We start from the raw sequence: 23,006 nt of genomic DNA, 5'->3' as shown, positions 1-23,006 counted from the left end.
AAAACTTTGGAAATCCAGCCCCATAAATAAAAAGCCACCCCCACTGGAAAAAGAAAAATAAGAAAAAGAAACCTACACAAAATTTAAGAATCTGGGACATTATATTTTTTTTCTGTTGGTTCATGTTTTTAATGCCAAACCCACTTTCATCTAATGGCCATGGAGCTTTATGAAATGTATCTTGTGGTTTTGGCCACTGACAGAAAATTCTGTCACAGAGGGCTGCATAATGACAATTTGCTGTTAATTGCTTTCTAAAATTGCCAATCATTGTCATTTCAGTACAGTCTTATTCATAGGTCACCATCAGTCACCTTGGCTAATCCTGAACACTTTGGAAAAAAAAAATCAAATTAAAAAAGGAAGCAGAAAATACTAGGTTTTTTCATGCTCCTTCTCCCTTACCTTTTTCTTTTTCCCCTTCCACCTGCAGTCCTCCTGGTTTGCATGTAGATGACGAAGGTCCTGTAAATTAAGACAGCAGTTTCAGATCTGGCTAGTCCCTACCCTAAGCCTACTTCATCATCTCTGGAACAGCTGCAGATTTTTGTTGCTGAGAGGCTGGACCAAAAGCATTGAAGAGTGCATTTGGTATGCTTTCAAATGGCTAGGCACACTCATCCCCAACCCAGAGAGCTGGGGAGGAGGGAAGAGGCAGAAACATCTCGAGGAAGGAGAAGGCCTGATGACGTGAATCAGGATTTAATGAGCTGACCACCTGCTATTGAAATCCTCATCTGCAAGATATTTGAGCCTGTGAATTCAGACATGACACTCACAGGCTTTCAGCTAATCTTGTTGTCTGGCAGCACAGTCACAAAGAATGTGACCTCAGGAATAGAGAAGATACCTCCTGGATATCCTGGCAGGGCACGTTAATAAACATTTTAACATCAGCAGCGCCTGCTCAGCAGGCTGTAGGTTAGAAGGCACATAAGATTACTTTTTAGGCCTAATATTTACTAGGAGTGAGAGCACTTAAATTTCAGTTTTTTGGTTCACTCGAATCCTCAGTCTTAGTTGGTAATACGCAGTGTAAGGGAAGAGAAGGAGGTGTGTATGTGACAGCATCTGCAGAATCGTGCCTGCAAGTATGAGACGGGCTTTTACAACGAGGTGGGCTTTTGCAAAGGAGGAGAAAGAGCCGTCAAGGAGTGTCTCCCACTGCTCTGTTTTGACCTTTCTATATCTGTCTTCCTCTAAATCTGCCAAAAGTGAATGGCTCTGCATCCAAATTAACTGTGTGGCACAGGGCTCCCCTCTGCCCTGTTACCAACACTGCTTGTGGTGCCCTCAGTCTTATGCAACATACTCTCAATTCAAATAACTTCAGAGAAGCTCCAGCTTAAATCAAGTGGCTGTTGTACTTACGGAGCAATGCACCAACTAAGCCTTGCTCAGGGAAGAGTCCTAGAGTGCCTTGTCCCAACAGGAGAGGTGTTGCTTCATGCTTGCAGAGGGCTTCCCTGTAGCGTGCTGCCCACTGTTTTCTTGGTAGAATCCATTGCTATGGAAAGCCTGACTCCATCTACTCATCTCACCTGCAGAAAATGTTGCTTTTAAGGTCAGGAGAAATGTAGTGTCTTTGTAAGGATGGCTGGAATGCAGCGTTCAGAGCAAGGCTTGTGTTTTTTCCCACAGCGTGCCTCTGCAGAGGTTATATTTCCTTAGGCACAATTTCCCTTGTTCAGGAATGTGAGTCCTTGTTATTTTTCTTATTACACAAACTTTACAAATTGAGCTGGCAACACTTCAATTTTCTGATTGAATGGGAATGTTAGCTGTATGCTTTCCTTCCAGGGGCTGATGACCTTGATCCATTCTTGAATTCTGAATGTTGCAGTGTCAGCAAGCCTTCTTTGTCCATGATTTCTGACTGTCTTTTGCATTTGCATCTTCACCTGTTCTTGCGTTGTTCTCAGTTCGAGGGCACACAAATACAGGTGTGCCACTAATATGTAACTTCGCCTCTTTCTTACAAGTTAAGAACATAAAGCAATCCAAGATTAAAACAGGAAGAGATCTCTAAGGTGAGTGGGGAAAAGAAGTTGACTTTTCAGCTACCCCACAGACACCTTCTGTGACTTGAAATATATTGCTTGGAACAATATCCTCCCTACCATTTAGGTGCCTAAGTTGTGGTTTTCAGAGCCTCACAGGCTGCTCTGTGGTCTAATGTTACACAGAAATCCCTGAAACTCCATTTTAAAAAGTGGCTAGTTATTTTGCCTTCATTACTATTTAAAAATCTCATAGCTCTGGGGGTTGGACACATTCTTCTAATCTCCAGTCTAAACCTATTTTGGCAAGTTTATACCTATTAGTTCTTGTACCAATGTAGTTCTTTTGATTAATTCTTTTCATTCCCTACTGTCCTTTCTCTCACTCCCTGATATATAGACAGCAATCACATCCCCTTTAGCCTTCCTCTAGCTAGGCTAGGATAGCCAATTTTTTTAGTTTCCTCTTGTAAAAAAAGGGTTCCTCATTCCTCTGGTCATGCTAGAAGCCTTTCACTGCACCTGTTCTGGTAATAGATTCAACTTTCTGAGCATGGGTGATCAAAGAAGTATGCAATATTTCAGGCAAAGTTTCATTAGTTCCCTGTGCAACTATGTTCACCATTTCTGTTGGAAAGCTCTCTCATGATCACATTTCATCCATTTCCTTAAAACAATGCAAATAGTATTTGTATTACTTTTGTATTAGAAATGATCACTGCAACTGTTCCTACTGCATATGAACTTGTGATGCAGAAAGGTTGCTCTAGGCATGTCCAGCTTCTGAATAAAACAGGTTAGGGACCCTATCACTCACATGTTTTGCTCCCTTAATGATTTCCTTACCATGCACTCTGAGTGAAGAGTTTCAGATGGGGGGAGATCATGTAAATAAAAGCTAGTCACAGCACATGCACACCAGGGAGCTAAATTAAATCCTGTATTTTTGCATGCTGTGTTTTGCAGACACAACATATTCCTTTAAGCATCACATAACGTACTGTAGGCTGAGGTAGTGCCACGTAAATGTTGGCATGCAGTTGGAACATTTGCTTTACTTGTGAGTGATGAGCCTATTTACAAAACTATGCAGTTCACCCAAATGAATGTGAATGAGGTCTTTAACACTCACCATCATACCTTTTAAATACCCCTCTCTGATGTATGTCACTCATTTCGTCTGTCCCACTGAATCACTTTGGTACTGAGATCTCAGTTTTACAGTGGCAGGATTGCAGAAGACTAGACTCTAAACTTAACGATGGTAGAGAAGGGAAGACATCTTGTGTGGAGGGGAAAAAATGATCACTCTGATCAAAAAGGAAGGTTGCGTTTTTTGCAGATTTGTCTTTGTTTATGTATTACGCTCATTTGAAATGGAAGCTGTTTCATACTGCTCAAAGGCACCAAGTGGTAAAAGAAGTCCAATCTGCTCGTTAACCAAATCTAGAAGAGGCCTTTCAAACACCTTTTAAACTTTGAGACAAATATGGAGAAAAGTTAAGTCAAGCCCTCCCATTCTCATTTTACATTGTTATTATGCACCCTAATTGATAGCACAGCAGCCCCCTGGGGTAAGCTCCTCAACTTCTGCATGTTGTTTAAGCTCAGCTGATGTCAGTGAAACGGTGGTGATTTATACGAGCTGAGGATGTGGCTTCTTGAGTTTGGAGGAGCTGTTGCAGAATATTGCACACAAAAGTGTTTTCTGCAGGATTTTTAGTTAAGCTAGTGCCTAAAGCAAGACTCTAGCTAATTAAGAAAAGGTTTATTTATGTGTCTAAGTCCTTTTCCTTGAGAGATGCAGTAAGCAGAGCAGTGTGTGTCTTGACTTTAACAGAAATGTGAGAAGATGACAGGTGAGTGTTTATCAATTACGCTTACTGTATATAGCAGAGCAGACATATTGGCAATACCAGTCTATGAGTTTGGCTGATGTGATCCTGAGAGCAGAAAAATGTTTTAATAGAAGTAAAGTATAACCTCAGCTTTATTACAGATGTCAAGTTTATTGAAGTGTGACATAAAGAAGGTTTTTGGGGTGTTATGGTATATCCACAATGCATGAAATAAAGTCAGAAACAAAGTAAGGCTGTTTTCAGTCTCCTTTGTTTGTCAGATCAGCTGCAAAACAGACTCTTTTCCAAGAAGAAAGGATACTAAAAGCACTAATGGCTTCCTTTATCAAGCGTGTTTAAATTCAGGACATCCATTTGGATGAAATATATTTAAAATGGTGGCTGGTTATTTATTTTCTTTGTTGTTGTGTTTGGTTTTTTTTTTTTTTCTTTTAGAGAACAAAGCATACTTTTTTTTATATTTGCTTTCGTTGGGATGTAGAAAACCTACTGACTCTGGAAGCAGGGGACTAGACTTTTGGTTTGATCCACAGCTTTAACTGGAGCTAGCCATGAAATTGAGGTCTGGATTGAGATCCCAAATTTCACATTCACTTCCAGTGCTTTTCCTCTAATTAATGTTTATAAATGAACAAGTGTTCTATAGTTTATCAAGCCCAGTCAGTAAAATGCAAAGAATGAGCTATATTTTTGCACAGTCTTTTAGCACGTTAGGATGACTGTCCTACTTGTTATCATTGGGACAATTAAGAAGGATATTCTGGTAATGAGTTAATGTATCTGGAGTGTAAAATGGTCTTTTATTCCATTTCAGAGGAAGAAACTAGGGATTATACCAGTAATCTGAAAATACATGTCTGAACTGCTGATCCCATGGCATGCTGTGATTGTATGAGGTTGTTTAATTGGATATGCTGATCTGAGTTCACTGTTTACATGCACACAGCTATTTTGGAAAGGGAGCTTGTTAATGAAAGTAAAAGAAAACCTTTAAAGAAAAAGCACGTTTGGCACTTAACTAGCAAAAGATTTGCTTTCCTCATTAAAGTCATTATAACCAAGCTCAAGAATTGCACATGCCCCAGGGAATTACTTGAATTAAGTTAATAAAGTTGTACTTTATTAGGTGTGAGGGGCCTGATTATTCCATTAGTAGTGCGATACAGCCCAAGTTCAGATCTGTGGATTAGAACAAGCAGGTTATGAGGATGAAGTTGTGAAGCTCCTGTCATGTGCACCTCTTCACCTGGGTGAAGAGGAAGGCTCTTGTTCTGTTTTTTTGAGACAGGACAAAATAAATTGGTGCTGCACAGGCTAAACCATTAATCAATAGTGTTTTGTCTCAGGAAATTTAGAGGAGACCTGTTCAGTTAGTTGGTAGAAACTCTACATGCTCCTCAACTTTCTCTGAACACATCAGGCCTTGGGAATACACAGCAGGGTTTGGGGGTTACTGTGTGTTCTTTTCAGTGCAACTGTCTTTTGTTTTCTTCTTAGTTACTCAGTTGTTGAAGCAAGATGCAAAAATTAGTTTTATCTATGTAGCTGCAGAACACAGCGGACGCTGGTAATAAGCTGCTTTCAAGCATACAATGTTATCCGTAAGGTGAAATGCTAAAGAGTACCAGCTACTTGCTATGTAAATATCTTGTTTGATAACACTTGCCAAATAGTCAGGTTACCAGTGCATGTCTTTCTGATCTGGGGAATGCTCTTAAAATGTTGCCAGTTTGGGTTAAAATTGATTTAATCAGTGACAGAGCTGAATCAGTCTTGGAGCCTGGTAAGCATTAGTATCACACAACAGTGAAGAAGTTGCCTGAAGTGTTGAGTCTAAATGGTGGAACTGGAAGTCTCCAAACCCTCTTCATAAAAAAATTTTGAGAACAGACATTTTAAATGGTGCTTCCCTGTTCAGTGGCAATAGTAAAGAAGTCCAAAGACAGCAAAGTAGGATTATTAAGAATCAAGCAGAAAGTGAACCATTTTTTTGTTTTTGAATCACAGAAAACATGAGAAGGTGATGGGCGGTAATGCATTTTGGGTAATGGGTCCCACTTCTGAGTGCACCACAGTAACTGCCCGACCTTAAACAAGTGCTTCCCCTGTCATTTGTCACTAAATGTGGAACCTACCATGAGCTGAGCAGATGAGTGCGGGCAGAGCACTGCTCCTGGCTGCTGGGCACTGAGCTGTACTATTAGACATGTCCTATTGGTTTTCCATTGGACTTCTGCTTCCTGAATCGCTTTTTGAAGCATGTGGGTTAGAGAGGGCCTTTCCAGCTATGTTCACAAGATCAATAAAATGGAAGAAAATGTAATGCCATTACTATTAATATATTTTAATATAGTGAGCTTTTTCCCAGTGAAGACAAAATCCACTTGCCATTATTCACTACAAAAACCATCATTGTCTAAAATGTTTTGCTCATAGTGAAGATGATGGGCATTTTGCCACAGAATTGATCCTTATGTTCACTACTGAATGGACAAAATGGTTTAGCCTGATGTCTGAAGGAGTCAGCTAAGAAGTTAGCTTATTGGGCAGATTGTCTTTTCTAGAATACGCTAATTCTTTACCAAATATTCACAACTGTAGGCCAGCAAAGAGTTAATAATCAATTGCTACTTAATGAACCTATAATCACCTTATTAAATCCACATTGAATGTGTAGTTAAGTGTACTCAGAGTATTTTAATTTAAAATGTTACCATAAAATCTGCAAGTGGAATTAGTGTAGTGCTTTTGAGATTACATTAGCAGCAAAACAGGGGGTGGATAGTTATTGTTAATTAAACCATACAGACAACATCCAGTGGAATCCTAACGGCATGTAAGATGCATCTATTTATTTAACATCTTACAGTTTCCAGACTCTCTGCCCTCCAACTGCTTTTTTTCCCTCCTCTCTCTTCATTACCAGGGGAATTTTTTGGACTGATTTTGTTATTCTATAAGACTGATGAGACGTTGAATTGAACCTTCCAGTTGTCTCTGGAATGGGCTTGACATTAATATGCTCCATGGAGGTATGGAACAATATTATTTCACTGTGAGTTTGTTTATTAAACCGTTTTATGGGATTTTTTTTTTTCCTTCCATCTAACCAGTCTCTGAGGAAAGCTCTTGATTTGATTTCCTCTAATGAAACTGTCCCCCTTCTTCTAACATATTCGTAGGCACATGGGTCATGAAGTTCCATATTTTTTTGCACTTCTCTGCTTAGGTCAAATACTACAAAGAGCCACCTTATTCCCTGGTCATTGTCTTTTCTCTTCCTCTTTTTTACATGTCTACCCTCTCAGTACATGAGTCCGAGAACACCATTTGTGTGGGATTTTTTGTTTGAGGGGAATTTGTGACAGACTCAGTGTTTAATCTGTGCTATAGTTCCCTCTGCCTTTTGAAGTAACAAAACTTCACCTCTCTATGACTGCCTTCAGTATTACACTACTCTCAGGCTTGTTTTCAATGCCTGATGAGCACTCGGAAAGAGAATAGTGCTTCATACCTGTCATCTTTTAGCTGATATATTCCATCATTTGGGTTAAAGACTGCAGGAGTCCCCCAGACCTGCCTCCCTGGTTGTTGCCTCTACTGCTGTCATGGGATCAGTGTCCCTGTGCTGTGCTGCCCTTTTTTTGTCTAAAAGGAAGAGTCTTGCCCAACAAACCTTTACTAATATCATAAACTCTGGTAGAGATAAGGTCATGAAGGTTTTACATCTTGTGCCCATGATCCTTTACTGCTGTTACCTGGCCCTTGGTGTCTCCCCCTGCTCTCCAGGTCCTACTCCCTTGCTGATAGTTTCTGCTTTGACTTTTCTCCTTATGTATGAATGCTTCATCAAAGGGCTTATGTGGCTTTGTCCCTGCTCCTACATATTATCTGTCATGGATCACCCCCTGTCCCCCAAATCCTTTTTCCACAGAGAGTTCCTTGCCTATTTCTTGTACAGGTATCCCTGGCAAACAGATGAGGAGAGTGCTTATTCCCCTTTGCTACTTTAAGACACACAAACCTGCCCAAATAACAGCATTTGTGAAAGATTTTTTTTTTTATGTTATCCTTCTTATCTTCCAAAACCACACTCTCTTGCTCTTATCCATTGTTGTGGAGAGTTTAATTTGGACCCTCTGCATCACTCAGCATGGTTTTCACTTCTCTGTAAAGGGCCGTGCACCTCCTAGGCACTATAAGAATATAATACAATAATAATGAACATGAGACTATGCTTTGGCTGTCAAACAGGCCTTTTTACCCTCAGCTGTACAAACCACGTGGTTACTCTTCATCTTCAAAAAAGCCAGCTAAGCGACTCTTCTAAGCAAATGCAGTATACAGCGTGAAGTGTTCTTTCCCAAACACGCTCAAGACTACAATGCACTTTGACTCATTTGTTGCTTTATTTTAATCACATTGATCCAGTTTTAGCTCTTTTCCTTCTGCGAAGAAAGGGCATTACAGCTCAGCTCTGCTTCCAGGTTATGGCCTGGAAACCTGAAAGTTAAGTCAAGCCCCTGACCTCTGTGAAGTCGACAGGACCTCATACATTATTTGGTAATCCTTTCCATTCACCCTCTGTGTGTAGTAGTGCATGTGTGTACAGGCCGCAAGTAAGGATTTGCAGAATGGAGCCCTCGCTTTGTTTATAATTGAAAACCATTGTTGGAGAAATAATGATTCAGTAACCTTTTCTGAGTCTGGCCTAATGTCTTTCTCCAGAGACCATGGTGAGCACAGTGGTAAATTGATTTTAAAGAGAGTACAGCATTTCTAACTCTTTATGCAAGACTGACTACAGTTTCAGGCTTCTACTTAATAGCTCTGGATAATGCAGGGCTCCAAGCATCGATATGGAGTGTATGTGTGGTATAGCAGGGGCAGATTGCATTATCATCTTCTTTCTTCAGATTTTTCCTACTGCAAAAGAAAAAAATCAATATTAAGATGAGTGAACAGACCATTTAAATGAAGAAATTAGTGGTAGTTATTTGATTCCCTATTGTATGCAATGGTGATATATATAATGTGGAGGCAGTTACCCTTTTTACATCTCCTGAGGGAGTTTATGTCTTTCTGTTTTCACCTTAGTATTGGGCTGGCCAAAGAGGAAGTGGAAGAACCATGGAAAGAACCAAGAAGCTCTAATCTGAGTGGGTGTCAGGGGGAGAGCTTTCCTTCAACTATGTATGCAAAACAAAGAAAATCTTTCCTTTCTTGAACTAACAGAACCGACACACTGATTTAAACACATATGCACACTAATGTATCCTTTAATCTCAAAATACAAAAAACCCCCAATGTACTCTGATGGAGTAAGATTAGCTGGAGATGAAACTAGCAAGGATTGTGAAGGCTGACAAGAAATTCTCCAGCACATCAGTACTGAAAGAAAGGCTAAGGAAAATGTGAGCCTGCTACTGAATGGGCCAGGGCACATAATGACAAATGACAGGGAAAAGGTCAAGGTACTCAGTTCTTGGCTTGATTTTTTCCACTGGTAAGGTCTGCCCTCTAGCCTTTAAGTTTCCTGGGTTTATTAGCAGGGCCTGAGGGAGTGAAGCATTATCCACATTACAGGAAGGTAAAGTAAGGAGTGCTTAAACTAATTGAGCATAAACAAGTCCATGGGACCAGATAAGATGCATCTCAGGGAGCTGGCCAATGTCATTTTGAGACCACTCTCTAACACCTTTGAAAGGTGATGGCAACTGGGGAGGGTTAAAAAAAAAAAAAAAAGCAGGCATCACACCCGTCTTCAAGAAGTGCATGATGCAGGAAACTAAAGGCCAGCCAGCCTTACCTTAATCCTGGGATGGTAATGGAGCAAATCCTTATGGGAAGCCATTTCCAGCCATATGAAAGGGAAGAAGGTGACTGGGGACAGCCAGAATGGATTTACAAGTCCAAATTATGCCTGACCAAGCTGACAGCCTTCTGTGATGAGGTGAATGACTCTGTAGATAAGATGAGATCCATGGATGCTGTATACCTTGATTTTAGAAGGTCTTTTAACATGGTCTGCTGATCTCCAAATAGCCAGACTGATGACATATAGAGTAGATAAGCAGATAATAAGATGGGTGGAAAACTGGCTGGACTAGCAGGCTCAAAGTGTGGTGATCAGTGGCACAAAGTCCAAGCTGGCAGCTGGTTGCCAGTGGAGTCCCTCAAGGATCAGTACTGGGGCCAATATTATTTAGTGTTTTTATTAATAACCTGGATGATGGGAGAGAGTGGACTCTCATCAAGTTTGTGGACAATACCAGATTGGTGGGAGCAGTCAATATTTTGGCAGGGAGAGCTGCTATTCAGAGGAAACTGGACAGGTTGGAGAAATGAGGTGACAGGAACCCCACAAAGTTCAAGAGAGGAAAATCCGAAGTCCTGCACCTAGGACAAAATAATCCCATGCCACAGCAGAGGCCAAAAGCCAGCTGCATAGGAAGTCACTTTGAAGGAAAAAGGGGTTCTGATGGGTGAGTTGAACAAGAGTCAGCTGTGCACCCTTGCAGCCAAGAGGGCGAGATGCATACCAGGCTGCATTTGTAAGAGTGCAGCCAGCAGGTCTGGGGGAAGTGATTCGGTTCAGTGCAGGTGCAAGTTAGGTACCTTAACATAAGTGGTCTAAATCTCATCCACAAGGACTAGCTAAGTCAATTCTGATATTGACATAGATCAGTGCAGTTCAAAATCACAAGTTGTTAAATATAAACAAATTTTGGGGGGTGTTTTAGGTTTTTTTTTTTTAAGAGATTAATTTTACTTTCACAATGTCTCTCATATTTCAGAGAAACACCAGACTGTTAATTGCAGGGTCATTCTCCTCCTTTCCTTGCCAAAGCTGGATCTGTAGCCTGCAACATAAATTAGTTAACGTTGTAAGAGCATAAACAGAAATCTTCTCTCCTGGTGATCATGCGATAGTCATGACTGCTAAAGGATGGAAGAGGGACAACCTTTGTAAGAACAGACTTCTTTTAGATTAGTAGGTATAGCTGGAAAAAACAAATGTGCTTTCAGGTTCAGAAAATGATCTGGTCTGTTTACCTAGAAGCTATCCCTAATTGAGGTGCAAGTTATATTTACAGCTGGGTGGGCTGGAATTCACCGAGGACAAACAAAAGAGCCAAGATTGTAATCATCACAGTAGTAAGGGGGGGCAACAGTGTAAAGTCAGAAGAAAACCTGAAGAAGCTTAAAAACTTGTCCAATTTATCCATCTCAGTCAGCTGGTCCAGTAAAATAGTTTACCTCTCTTTACAAACCTTGCTGCTTTGAATAATTACAGAGAAGATGGGTCAGTTGTCAGCTGGCATTAGAAATGTTTTCGTTCCATTAACTTTGTGAGGTTAAAGCAGCTCATGCCAGCTGAAGATCTTTTGACCACCACGTATATTAAATGTGCCATTCATCAGGCTGCGCTTGCTCCTCCCATATGGCAACTTCAGTTCAAGCAGAGAATGAGTGACAAAGCAAGGAGGGTGAGGACATCCGTCACGTTTAGTGGTTGCTATTAGAATAAAAACACAACCTGCCAAGGAGGTAGGAGGAGGGAATGGGTTCAACCCTGGCAGGAATCGGTGGGCAAGTAATGGCGTCTCTTTGCATTATGTGACTAATAGAGGTCATTGTTAATAGCTTGCAAATCGGCCCATGGCAGTTTTCTCTGATATGCTAGGACAACGTGCAAGATACTGATATGTGCTTTTCTCTCATTTGGAGTTGTTTAGAAAGCAAGTTGATATGCTCTTTTTTCTTTCTTTTCCTCTGAAGAGGTACATGGGCTGTTATATTTAAACATTTGTAAATATTTGAATGATACTCAATAGTGCATTTTCAACTCCTGGGTTAAACTATGACTTGGAAGATGTAAATTACAGGAGATTATATGATTTTTTTTTTTCTAATAGCCTGTATTCTGTAACAATTTTATCTGTATTTTGAAAAAGTCTTCTGCAATAGATATACTCTGATGGTTCAATGAGTCCATTCAGAATTACTTTGCACTTTGCAAGGGTAATTATCTTTATTAGTTCTGTACCTTGATAGTGTTTCAGCAGAGCATTTAGGAGTGTCAAATTCTATTAAGCATAAACTAGCTCACGGAGGAAATAATTTGGAACTGTGTGTAAATGGTGATACCTTAAGAAGTTTAAGTGAGTGTTCTGCTAGGTGATTTTGCCACTTATTACAAAAAAAAAAAAGAGACAATATAATTTTTAATTTTTATTTATTTGGAGGGAGGGGGCCTTGTGTCTTTGGAATGACAGCCTTCCCCTCATAAATGAATGTGGAAAATCTTAAAGCTTCTACATGCAAACAACTGATCACTAAGATAACAGACTGCTACCAATTTTTAATCAGCATAGTTCAAAAGTGTCATTTTGTTGGTATACTAAAGTTTGAGTAGTAAAGGAATGCTACATAAACCGCGATGCTTTTCTGAAGTGTCTCTTCTTTCCAACAGCTGAACTGCAGAGATCAGGCAGGAAATAAGCACAGCCAGTATTTGCATGGCTTAGCAATCCAGTAAAAGATGCTTCTAACTCATCCTCTGTCATGTACTGTTTGTGAAAGCTGAAGTAGCTGTGGAGTTTCTGTAGAGCTACACCCACATGCACTGAGGAGGTCCCTGGGATGAATTTCGAAATGATCTGTCTCACCTGAGCTGTGGGAGTAACTATGTGAGAAAACCAAGGGAAAGTGCTGAGACCCAGTGAAAGGATTTTGTTAGTGGTAAGCAGGAAAATTAAACTCTAGAGGAAGGCTGTGGTGGTGCAAAGTGTGTCCTGCTTGATTTCCCTAGACAGCTCAATTTCATTGCATGCCATTAGTGCTTACATTCAAGACCGTGCATGAATTAATCATGCTGGAACTGCTGTCCTCAGCTCTCGGGAAGTTTGGCTTTCCTCCCTCCACAGACTCTTTAGCATCTCCAACTTGCTCTTTCTTTCATTTTGTCACTGGTTGATATTTGCCCTGTGGTTAAAGGGGACTGATATGGAAAAGACAAATTCTCTGTACTAGCAGAAAGGACTTACCAAGTATTGTGAGCTAGAAGTGTGTTTCCTTTTGCTTAAAGTGCTACTTTTCCCACTGCTCCTCTTCTTCTGGAGGTAGTTATTGTTCTGTTTTGGGGCATGCAGTAATAAGGAGCATAGCAAGATGTCTGTGCTTAACACAGGTTGGAGTCATAACCTGGCAGTGACACAAAGGGCACCACTTGGTGCATGTGGCATCCAACTGGGGGAGCTGCTAATGTGCCGGTGGGCCAGGCTAGCATTCAAAGGGACCTTGACAGGCTGTGGAAATGGGTTCAACAAAGGCAAATGCAGAGTCCTGCAACGGAGATGGAATAGCTTCTTGCAGCATCCCAGGCCGGGGGCTGATCAGCTGGCTGAAGAGCAGCTCGGTCGCAAATGACCTGGGGGTCCTGGTGGACCAGAATTAGAGTGTGAGCCGGCAGTGCGTCCTGGCAGTGAGGAAGGCTAACTGCCCACCACACTGCCTCAGCACGGCTGTAGCCAGCAGGTTGAAGCGATTATTCACCTCTGTTTGGTGCTTGTGAGACTATATCTGGAGCACCGAGTCCAGTTTTCGGCTTCCCCAGTACTAAAAAAGACACCGACAAGCTGGTTTTCTAGATAACTAGATTTAGACAGCTGGACTCTGCCCAAAGACACGGTGCTGTTTCTCTGTGTGCTGAAAATTACTGCATTAATAACTGTTGAAGAAGCTTTTAAAGCTTGGTTCTTGCTGTCGTTCTACAGCCACCTTACTTAGCTGCAAATTAAGACTCATGACTACTCCTGAGAAGAGAAACGAGGTTGCAAAATGTAAAAGTAAAGAGTGTAGTTGAATATCACATCAGGGAGGAAGACCAGGAGCAAATCGCCATAAGGAAGTATTTCTGGCTTTAAAGTGTTTGCCTAGGAGTAGTGCTGTCCGCCTCGGAGTCAGGCCGAGTGAAATGGTGTGGGGACAAAAAGGCAGATGTTTTTGGCCACCAGAGAAACAGTAAAGAGTCACAGCTGGCAGAAGTTCTTGCCCTCATTGTGGGAGAAGAAAATACAGGAGGGGAGAAGCAGTTGGAAGAAGGAGGTCTGGCTAGGTTCACCAAAGCGTACATTGTTCTGCGCTGTGCCTTTGTAAGTAGGTTTCTGTTGCACGCTTCTGTCTGTTCATAATAAGGTAGTTTCTGTGGATGTTTCTTGCACAAACAAGAAACACTTGTGCAACTCTTTGTGTGAATTTATGTCCATTTCTAGCTTACCCTTGCTTGGCTAGGCTGTGTTCTGGTGTCCTGTTTCAGCTGTCGCTGGCCGTGTGAAGACATTATTCCCTCCAGCCTCTAGTGATTAACCTCCAGTTACTGCTGAGGAGTTCTGGTGTAATTTGATTCAGTCAGGATGACCTGAACTGGAAAAGGCTATTACGCGTGGACTGGTAGGTCTTACAAAATTTTCACTTCTCTAACATAGGTCAGTGAAAACTCAAGGTAGTCCGGTAGTAGAAGGGAGCTGTGCTCCCTTCATCTGAGCGGAGCTAGGACAGGACACAGCAAAAAATATCAGCATCATTCTTGTCTCACCATTTTTTTGCCCTTTATCATCCACTTCCTCTAACTTCCACTCATTAAACTGGGTGATTTAAGTGTTTCGGGTAACCCACTTTTGGCTGAAATTGCCTGAAGCAGGCAAAGCATCTTTAAAGCAAACACACACCAAGTTCTGTCAGCTGTCAGGGACTCTCTGGGAGAAATTAACCTCCAACCGGAGCAAGTACTACTCTGACCAGCCAGCTTGGGTTTGAAAGGGGACATCTGCACATGAACTAACTGACAATGCAGACTGAAGCAACGTGGATCAATTTTAAAAGAGGAGAATGCATACATTAAGTTTTACTGGCGTGACTGTTTCCATTTAAGCGGTGTAATGTTATGAAGACCTATTCATGTGTTAATGGACCTGCTCCATCTCGCTCTAAAGAAACACTTGCTTTACAAAGCAATATTGATATTTCATTTGTCTGATAGCAATTCTATTTTATGCTCCTTTACAGTACCCATTTTACAAAATCTTCCCCCCTCCCCCCCCCCGCTTTTGCTTTATGTAAACACTTAAACTTGTGCCTAACTTCAGGTATGTGAGCAATAATAATGAACGTTAGCGGGATTACCATCATGGTCTATATATTTAAAATCAACTACTTTTATTGTGCTAGTACAATTGCTGATTCAGTGAAACCTAAATTTGGAGCTTGTCTTCTCTGGGAAATTAATCCAGGCTAATTGATGTAAATCAGATTAATTAAACCAGATTAAAGTCATGCAAAGCCTTTCTCATTTTGGAAAAAAAGAGCTGTCTTAATTCAGTTTTGTTTGATTCACTTCCAAATCAGAGAAACTATTCTGATCTAAAATAATTTTATATTCATATGAGGAGCTGTTTTGCACCAGTAATTCAGTATACTACCTGTGTAGGCAGCCCGTAGTCTTTATTTCACACGTGTGTGTGTGTGAGAATTCCCTGGCTCTTGCTTTTCGGTATCTGGAGTGCTACTGCTGAGGAACATCAGCTTGTCTAGAATTAGATGGGGACCAGTCTATTAGATTTTTGCAGTTGAACTACTACATAATTTAACTACCATTTTATAGCCTTATGGCTGAAGCTTTCTTGTTGGTACCAGCTTTGGAGGTTGAAAGCAAGGAAGACTATAGTTCAAGAATTTAACCCTGGGTCAAAGCCAAAAACTTTGTTTGCCTGGCAATTGCTGAGTGAGCTCCTTTAGTCTGCATCCACCAAACATGCCAGAGCATAACATCACGAAGAAAAACTCAGCCGTCCCAACTAGGGCTGAACGCAGAAGGTGGCGGCAGATAATACAACCAGGAATGAAATGGGTAGTTTGCTGGAAATCTAATTTGATGACTAAATAACCCTGAATGTCAAGAGCACTCTGTTTGTAAATATGTGCAGGATGGTGATTTGATGCTTAAGAGTTTGTGAAATCTCCGTCACTGGAACTTTCTGAAAATACTAGAAAATGTTTTTAGGGAATGGCAAAACTATTGTTGATCCTACCTTGGCATAATCCCATTTTTCTATGATTCATCAGCATTATTTTATTAGAATGAATTTCTTCAGATAAAATAAGAAAGAATCTTTCACATCTTCCAAACAGCTCAATTTATTTGTCCACATCTACATTTGCAATGCTGACAGGAGGAATTGGATTAAGCAGAAATAGTGGTTCCCTTATGATTTTTGTAACAAAATAAATTGTAAATATCAGAAGAAACTTTAGGAATCATGAAAGCCTATCCTAAATTCTTGATCAGTTTTATGTGACAAGAATGTTCAAGATAGTTTGAGTAAGAGCAAAATGACTACCCAGAAGTTAAGTGCAAAAATACAGAGGTTAAGTACAAAATTTTCTTTGGTGTCAGTTATCCTGATTCCACCAGTGCAGTAAAATGTGGGAAAGCTGTACTGCTATAAGTAAATAAATAGAATAGGATTTGGTAATGCTCTTCATATCTCAGAGACTGGACTAATACATGATTTGTATACAATTAAGGGGATGGCTTTCTGACTTAAGGCAGCATGAAAGTATGCGTTTGAGTCTTCACTAGTCAGAGGAATGAAATTTTATTAAGTGAAAAGGTCAGTATTTATTAGAATTTCTGTTCTATGGGAAACCTTGTCTTTTTAGTTTTTGTTTACATTCTTAATAAGTTTGTAAAAAGCCAAAACAGTTCCAAAATAAATGTTGCACAAAATGTTTAGAAATATTTAATTTAACATGTTAAGGTTCAACACTGAATTCGTTGTTAAATGTTATCTGGCGAGTTACCATCCTGCCTCCTGGGAATGCCGTTTCCCATCTCCAGAGGAAGCTCCATTGCTAGACTACGTCTCCCTTATCTGCGCTTGCAGTTAAAGACCTTTTGTGAAACATATCATTATCTTGGCTAGAGCAAAGTGATCTAACCAGTGAATCTGGACTGTAGATAAGGAAAGAGACTTGAGGCTCTGTGACAGCTCATGTCAGTTTGCTTTAATATTTGAATATTTGATTCTTAAAATCAAAATACTTCAGCCAAAGAAAATATTTCCTGGAGAAAAAAAAAATAAAAATTGCAGAAACTGTTTTTGTTTTTTTTTCATAGGAAATTGCTGGCTAGTTAAACTTATGCTTAAGTATCTGCTTGAACAGAAATGCCTTTCTGCATCAGGTTGTCAACTGCATGCAAAAACCTCATGATTCCCAAGAGTGGCACCACGAACATGATAGAGATCTTTAAATGTCTCTGCTGCGTTAGAAGTTACACAATTTTCTTGTCACCCGAGACAGGTAGAAACTTTAAGCTGTTGTACATTTCCCCTTTTCAGTGCTGCTTCTTGCCCTATTGCAGTGCTAACTATTATCCCTCTTATCCACCCTCTTTTTGTTTGACTGGTGCCTTGATGAGGCTGGCAGGCATCACATGCCTGTTCTAGATCAGTGTTATAAAGTAGCCCTGCTCAGCTCCTGATGTTACACTGGTGGGATCCCATGACTGACGAGAGGAGGTAACACTGCCTAAAATAATTGGAAGTAAATTCCTGTAGATCTTTTTTAAACTGATTTTGAATGCAGAGTTTAGTGAGGGGGTTGAGGGGTTGGGTTTGCTCTTTCTAATTTTGGCAGCTGTATGAAAAAATAAATATTAATGTCATCTCACCAAGAGCCTTGACAAATTCTTTAAAAAAAACCCCCAAAAAACGAAAACCCAAACCACACAGCTTTGGGTGTCAAAGCTCTCTGTGAAATGAGAGACAGGAACCCACAGAACATTAAGATAAGTGAGACAAATGCCCAACTACCATGTGTGTAAATAGTAAGAAACACCCTTTTCTTTGAGTACTTTACAATCAAACACCATGGCTAAAAGCAGAAAATGGAAAGATTACTATCCCCATTTCACAGATACAGAACTGGTCTATTACCAGCCATAACTGTACTAGACTGGGCGTCGCAAACCAGTGAAAAGCTGGAGTGGACTACTTAAAAAAAACTGTTACAGAAGCTGCAAAGGATGGAACAATTCAGGAAAGGCACTGAAGAAATAAATGATTTGTCTGTTTGTTTTTTTTTTAATTTCCTGAGAAGTTGTTATGTAAGTGCTTATTAATGCAAATTGTCAAAAATTGAATAGAAATGTGAGGTCTTGAGGCAGATACACTTGCTCATGAAAGCTATCTGAGTCCCAAATAACAACAATTATCCTGGTTTTCTGGAGAATATCCTCCCAGGCTGTACCGGCCTGTGGCCGGTGAGAAGATGCTTTTCCCCCACTCCCCTGCTGCAGTGAGGCATTCAGAACATCTCTCAGACTGCTTTTGTTTTACTTTCCTTTTAAGGTACCATTCGATCTGCTTTCCCAGTAATATAATTAACTGTCTTTTAATATTAAAAAAAATGCTGTAATAGGGATAATTTATAAACTCTGAGAGGAAAAAGATTGATCTTTTCACAGCATTTAGGAAATTATTGCTTTCAAAAGTGGATTATAAAACTACTTTGATTGAGTGACAGTGGTGCATTGTATGGATGAATCTTTCTGAGCCTTGCAGTTGAAAAAGCTGTTCAGCAGTTAGAATAATCAGTCTCTATCAGAATTTTAAGCAGGGTTTTTTTTCAGCTCAACATACACACAATTTACTTTTTTAATTTTTAGTGTGTTGCAGTATATAATGCTGTATGTAATGCACAAGGAAGGAAGTGAGGGGGAAATTCTCTCTCTGTACTCTCTTTGCCCTCTACCCAAAAGCAGCTGTCAGGCAATTTCTGTGAAAAATGGTTGCCGATTTCACCCCCCCCGAACATGTTGCTTATATTAAGGGTCAAATTAACCTGGCTTAGGAAGGCTGTGTAAGATACAATGAGTAAAGAACCTGTGTATTGCTATTTTATTGTTCTAAAATGCAGTTTTAGCTTAAGATGATAACAAAGAACAGTGAATAATTAATGGATAGATCCTTCTTAGGATGACACAAAGACCATACCTTTCTGAACAGGAAGGTTACAGTTAAATTCCACTCATTCCTTTTTAGCTTTTACCATCCAACTCAGGTGCCCAATTTAGGAGGCTAAAATCCCTGGGCTCTCCTTAAAGAAAAGGGAAAGGTCCCTTCAGACTAGGAGCCAAACTTGAACTGAATAACCTACAAAAAGTAAAGCGTCTCACTGGTGCTTGTAGCTGTCTCTCTCAGCTGCGTTGTTACTGTGTATAGGTGCTTCTCTTGGAATTTGTTTTAAAGTTAACAGTGTGATTATGCCAAAGAGTCTGAAACACAGCATCCCCAATACAGGCTAACTCTCTGACCATGCACCTTGCCCGTCCTCTGTTGAAAGAAGTTGCTTTAGCTTAATAAGTGAAGGGTTGACTCAGAATTGCTCATATTTCACAAAACAAATCGCTTAGGGCCTTGGCTTCTGAGAATTCCATAAAATAATAAAATATCTCCTAATGAAAGTTATGTATGAACTGTCTTTAGGATTATCAAGTCCTGAAGTAATTATTTCCCCTAGAAGTGGCCCTGCTGGGCTGTTAGTGTCGCTCAGTGTGGGATGGTCAGGGTCTCATGACAGTGTAAACTGTCTCTGTCAGCCCTTTCAGAAATCTACATTGCTATGAAATGGCGGGGTGGAGGAAGGAGTTTTGAAGGATTTAGGGAAACTGTATCACTTCATGGCTTCTACTTCAAAATTTCTTGCTTGTTGCTATTTTACCACAAGAACAAAACACAGAGCTCTTAAAAATTGTCTGTACTACTGATCTCCTCTTTGGGCAGGTTTTCATCCGCATAGCTACCCAAAGAAAACAGATGCATGTACTTGCACCGTAAAGCCTAATAAAGAAATGTATATGCTTATCCAATGTTTCTTTCCACTGCCTCTTCTGGATTACTCTTGTGTTCTACTGTGGCAAGCATAATGCAGATATAATAAAAAGCTTAACCCAAACAGACAGAGAAATGAAAAATCAGGATTTCAGACAATATCTGTCCCTTTCAAATACCATAATAATAAAAGCTCGTTCCCATAGAATAAATATATTTAACCTCCAAAGAGTTATCAGTGCATTACCTCCCTACCGCTTATGAGAAAGAGATTCAACTGGCTCATGAGTTATCTGTCTTTTATGCTCATGACAGAAAGATAATCATCCTCAGGGGTGATATATGCTAAATACTGCATAACTATGCCAAACTGGCAGCAGCTGCTGTATTCTTTATAGGACTGCCATTTGCTCCCACCCACACCGTACAGTCTCTGGACAACTATTGCTTTTCCTTCTGAAACCTACTTCACTGTATTTAAAACTGTCGTTAAAAGTTCAGCTCCCTGAAGAGTTCTGTAAACTGGGCCACTGTTTGTAAACATGGTGATTCAAAATTAGTTCCTTAATTTCCCTGTAGTCTTCTAGAATGTGGGCCGATTTTATTTTATTTTTCCCCCCAAATGCACTGAATGGCATTGCACTACAAAAGCAGCGGCAGCAAAGGATCAAGTGAGAGGGGCACCAAATGGGGCCAAATATGCTGAAGACCCTCTGATTGCTGCCACTGGCATTCCTGAAGGGCAGTTTTGGGTCTTAGCCTGGAGCCTTAGGGGTGTGCTAGGATGCTCCCTGAGGGTCTGTGTTTTCCTTTATTTATAGTGTTGTTAGGCTACATGCACAGTTTCTGGAGATAAGTGTCATTTTATTTCTGTTTCAGTGTCTATCTCCTGGTAATCTGGGTTGGTGAATGACACCCTCAGTCATCTTCTTGATTGTCTAATTAGTAATTATAAGGTTTTGCAGTTGTGTGACATGTTCTAGTGGAGTCTAACCAGCAGTAATCCCACACAGAGCAGAGTATTTGCTTTTAGTTGCCTGTTGTGAACAGGCATATGATTGTTTTGGTTTCTTTTTGACAGCTGTCATTTAAGGAAATGCAACATTGCTTTACTATTTATAAAAGTACAACATCAATGAGGTATAATGACAGGGCTGATTCCTCTCAGGCCATTCTGTGGGTTAATCTATCAATGTGCTGCCTTCTCACAATGTATCAAGCATATTCATGTATTTCTGGACAAAATCCAACAAGCTTTATCGATGGTAGGAAAACCCAGAAGTTTTTTGTGTTACCTGTTTGTTTTTAAACCTTTTTTAATAATTCAAAAAAATATATTTCTGATCTTGATGCCTTTTTTAAAATCCTTACTGGATTTACAAGTAGCAGCTGGACACAAAGGACAAGAAGGGAAACGGTGGGAGAGAGAGTAGATTTCTATGGAAACCTCATCATGAAACTGCTGCTGAGGCAGTTTTGCACTCAGGTGGACCCTAGTAGGAAAGTGGAAAATTGTCTGTTGCTCCAACAGCATGATCTTCTTTCTCACTTTGAGAGAGGCTGCTCCTTCTTTACAAACCCCTGGTAATCTGTGCTGGGAACCCAAAGGTAATCAAATATATGGCAGACTCTGTGCTGTCTGATAAGACAGTTTGTATTAATTGTGCCAGCCTTGTGGGCTACCCGTCTGTGCTTGTGACAACTTTATGTAACTTGCATTCTTGTTCTCTTCCCTGTTTCCTGTACTTGCCCCACCACAGTTTAAGATATATTACACTGAATGAGTCAAATTGTTTCACTTTCTTTTCATAAGAGAAAATCTTTCATTCTTATGATGACCTTCCTAGTCATCCTTCCTCACACACATTCCAGTTTGAATTGACTTCTTAAACATGCTTGGCCAGAGCTGTATTCAGATGATGTTTCAGCAGAACCATTATTATTTCCTTAACTCCCAAGAAAGTGCCTTGTGTCAGGCATCTTAAGATTGCATTTCTTACAACAGCAGTACATTGATGGCTTGTATATCATCCTGAAATAAACTGCTACGTTTCTTTCTTTCTACTTCTTTTCATCTTCATAGGATGAACTCCCAAGCCTTAGCTGAAATTATTGATATTAGTCCTTGAATCTGTGACTTTGCACTTAAAGTATTCGTTTTCAACCCATACTTACATCTATTTCTCAGTCATCCAGCTCTTCCAAGACAATGCTAGGGTCCTTACCATTTTGAGATGCTTCTCAGCATTACATCGTTACTGGATTTCATCAGTGTGCTCTTACTTATTATGGCTCAGTTGTTAATGAAAATGTGAAATAGGGTTGGCCAAAGACTCGTCCTTCCTTACTGGTATTCTTGTCTTCTCTATAAACAATCTTTTATAGACCTTATAATACTTTTACTACTATCAATCTTCTCTAGTTTAATAATTTCCCATGTGTCCCTGCGAGATGCTTTAATTAAGTCCAAATAAATGAGACCTATAGCATTCCCTTTGTGTAGAAAATCAGGTTCATTAGCAATAAAGACAACAGTTCGATGCAGTCTACACCCATGTACCGTTACATTTCCTTTTTTAGCTAGCACATCTTTTAATTGTTCTTAACTTCAGAATTTGTTTCAAAGTCTCTTCTGTCTTTGCAGTCAGACTATAGGACCCAAACAACTTTTCCCTCATTAAATAAAAAAGCCTAAATTTGCTGTTTTCCATCTACTATCGCAAACTTAGAGAGGTATAAAATATTTGCTGCTGGATCTATAATTTAGGTTCTTAATTTCTAGGATGGCAGTTATCTGGTCTGTCCAATTTTAACTGCATTTTCTAATATGTTGTTTGTGGCAATTTCCACTCCTACAGAGTTTTCATTTCCCTTAATATTCCTCTTCCTGCCTTCTGATAGTCTTGTATTGCTATAGCCTTGTTTATCTCATTCCTTTTCTGTATGCTTAAACTAGCCACGAAGATTACAAGTCAAGTCTCTTCTGTTCTTGTCACCTCTCCTCTAAGCCTAACGCTCGTCTTACCAGTTATGCCAGGCTTGATTCCTAAAGGTCAGATACACCATATACTCAGGGAATTATACATCTGTCAAGAAGGGTTCTGTGCCTATGAATACTTTCTAGGGATTGGATATCCGAAATCTTTCTCCTAGTGCCAGTTCTTGAGCCCCATGTTGATCCTCAGTGTTTTGTCCTATTTCATCCTGTTTCTCTAGGGATAAGTTGTAACTATTCTTGTTAGAAGCTGTTT

At 40.1% G+C, this 23,006-nt stretch overlaps 1 long non-coding RNA gene across 1 annotated transcript in view; it reads left to right on the top strand.

Annotated features, from left to right (window-relative positions):
- Positions 1–3,731: 3,731 nt before the first annotated feature.
- Positions 3,732–23,006, top strand: part of LOC127013484 (uncharacterized) — a 55,998-nt gene continuing 36,723 nt past the window's right edge. The window contains exon 1 of the long non-coding RNA XR_007766079.1: positions 3,732–3,859. This is a non-coding gene — a long non-coding RNA (uncharacterized LOC127013484). The remainder of the gene's footprint in view (positions 3,860–23,006) is intronic.

Source organism: Gymnogyps californianus, chromosome 2 (assembly GCF_018139145.2).
Source record: "Gymnogyps californianus isolate 813 chromosome 2, ASM1813914v2, whole genome shotgun sequence".
Lineage (NCBI taxonomy): Eukaryota > Metazoa > Chordata > Aves > Accipitriformes > Cathartidae > Gymnogyps > Gymnogyps californianus.
This window is presented reverse-complemented; position numbering and strand designations above follow the sequence as displayed.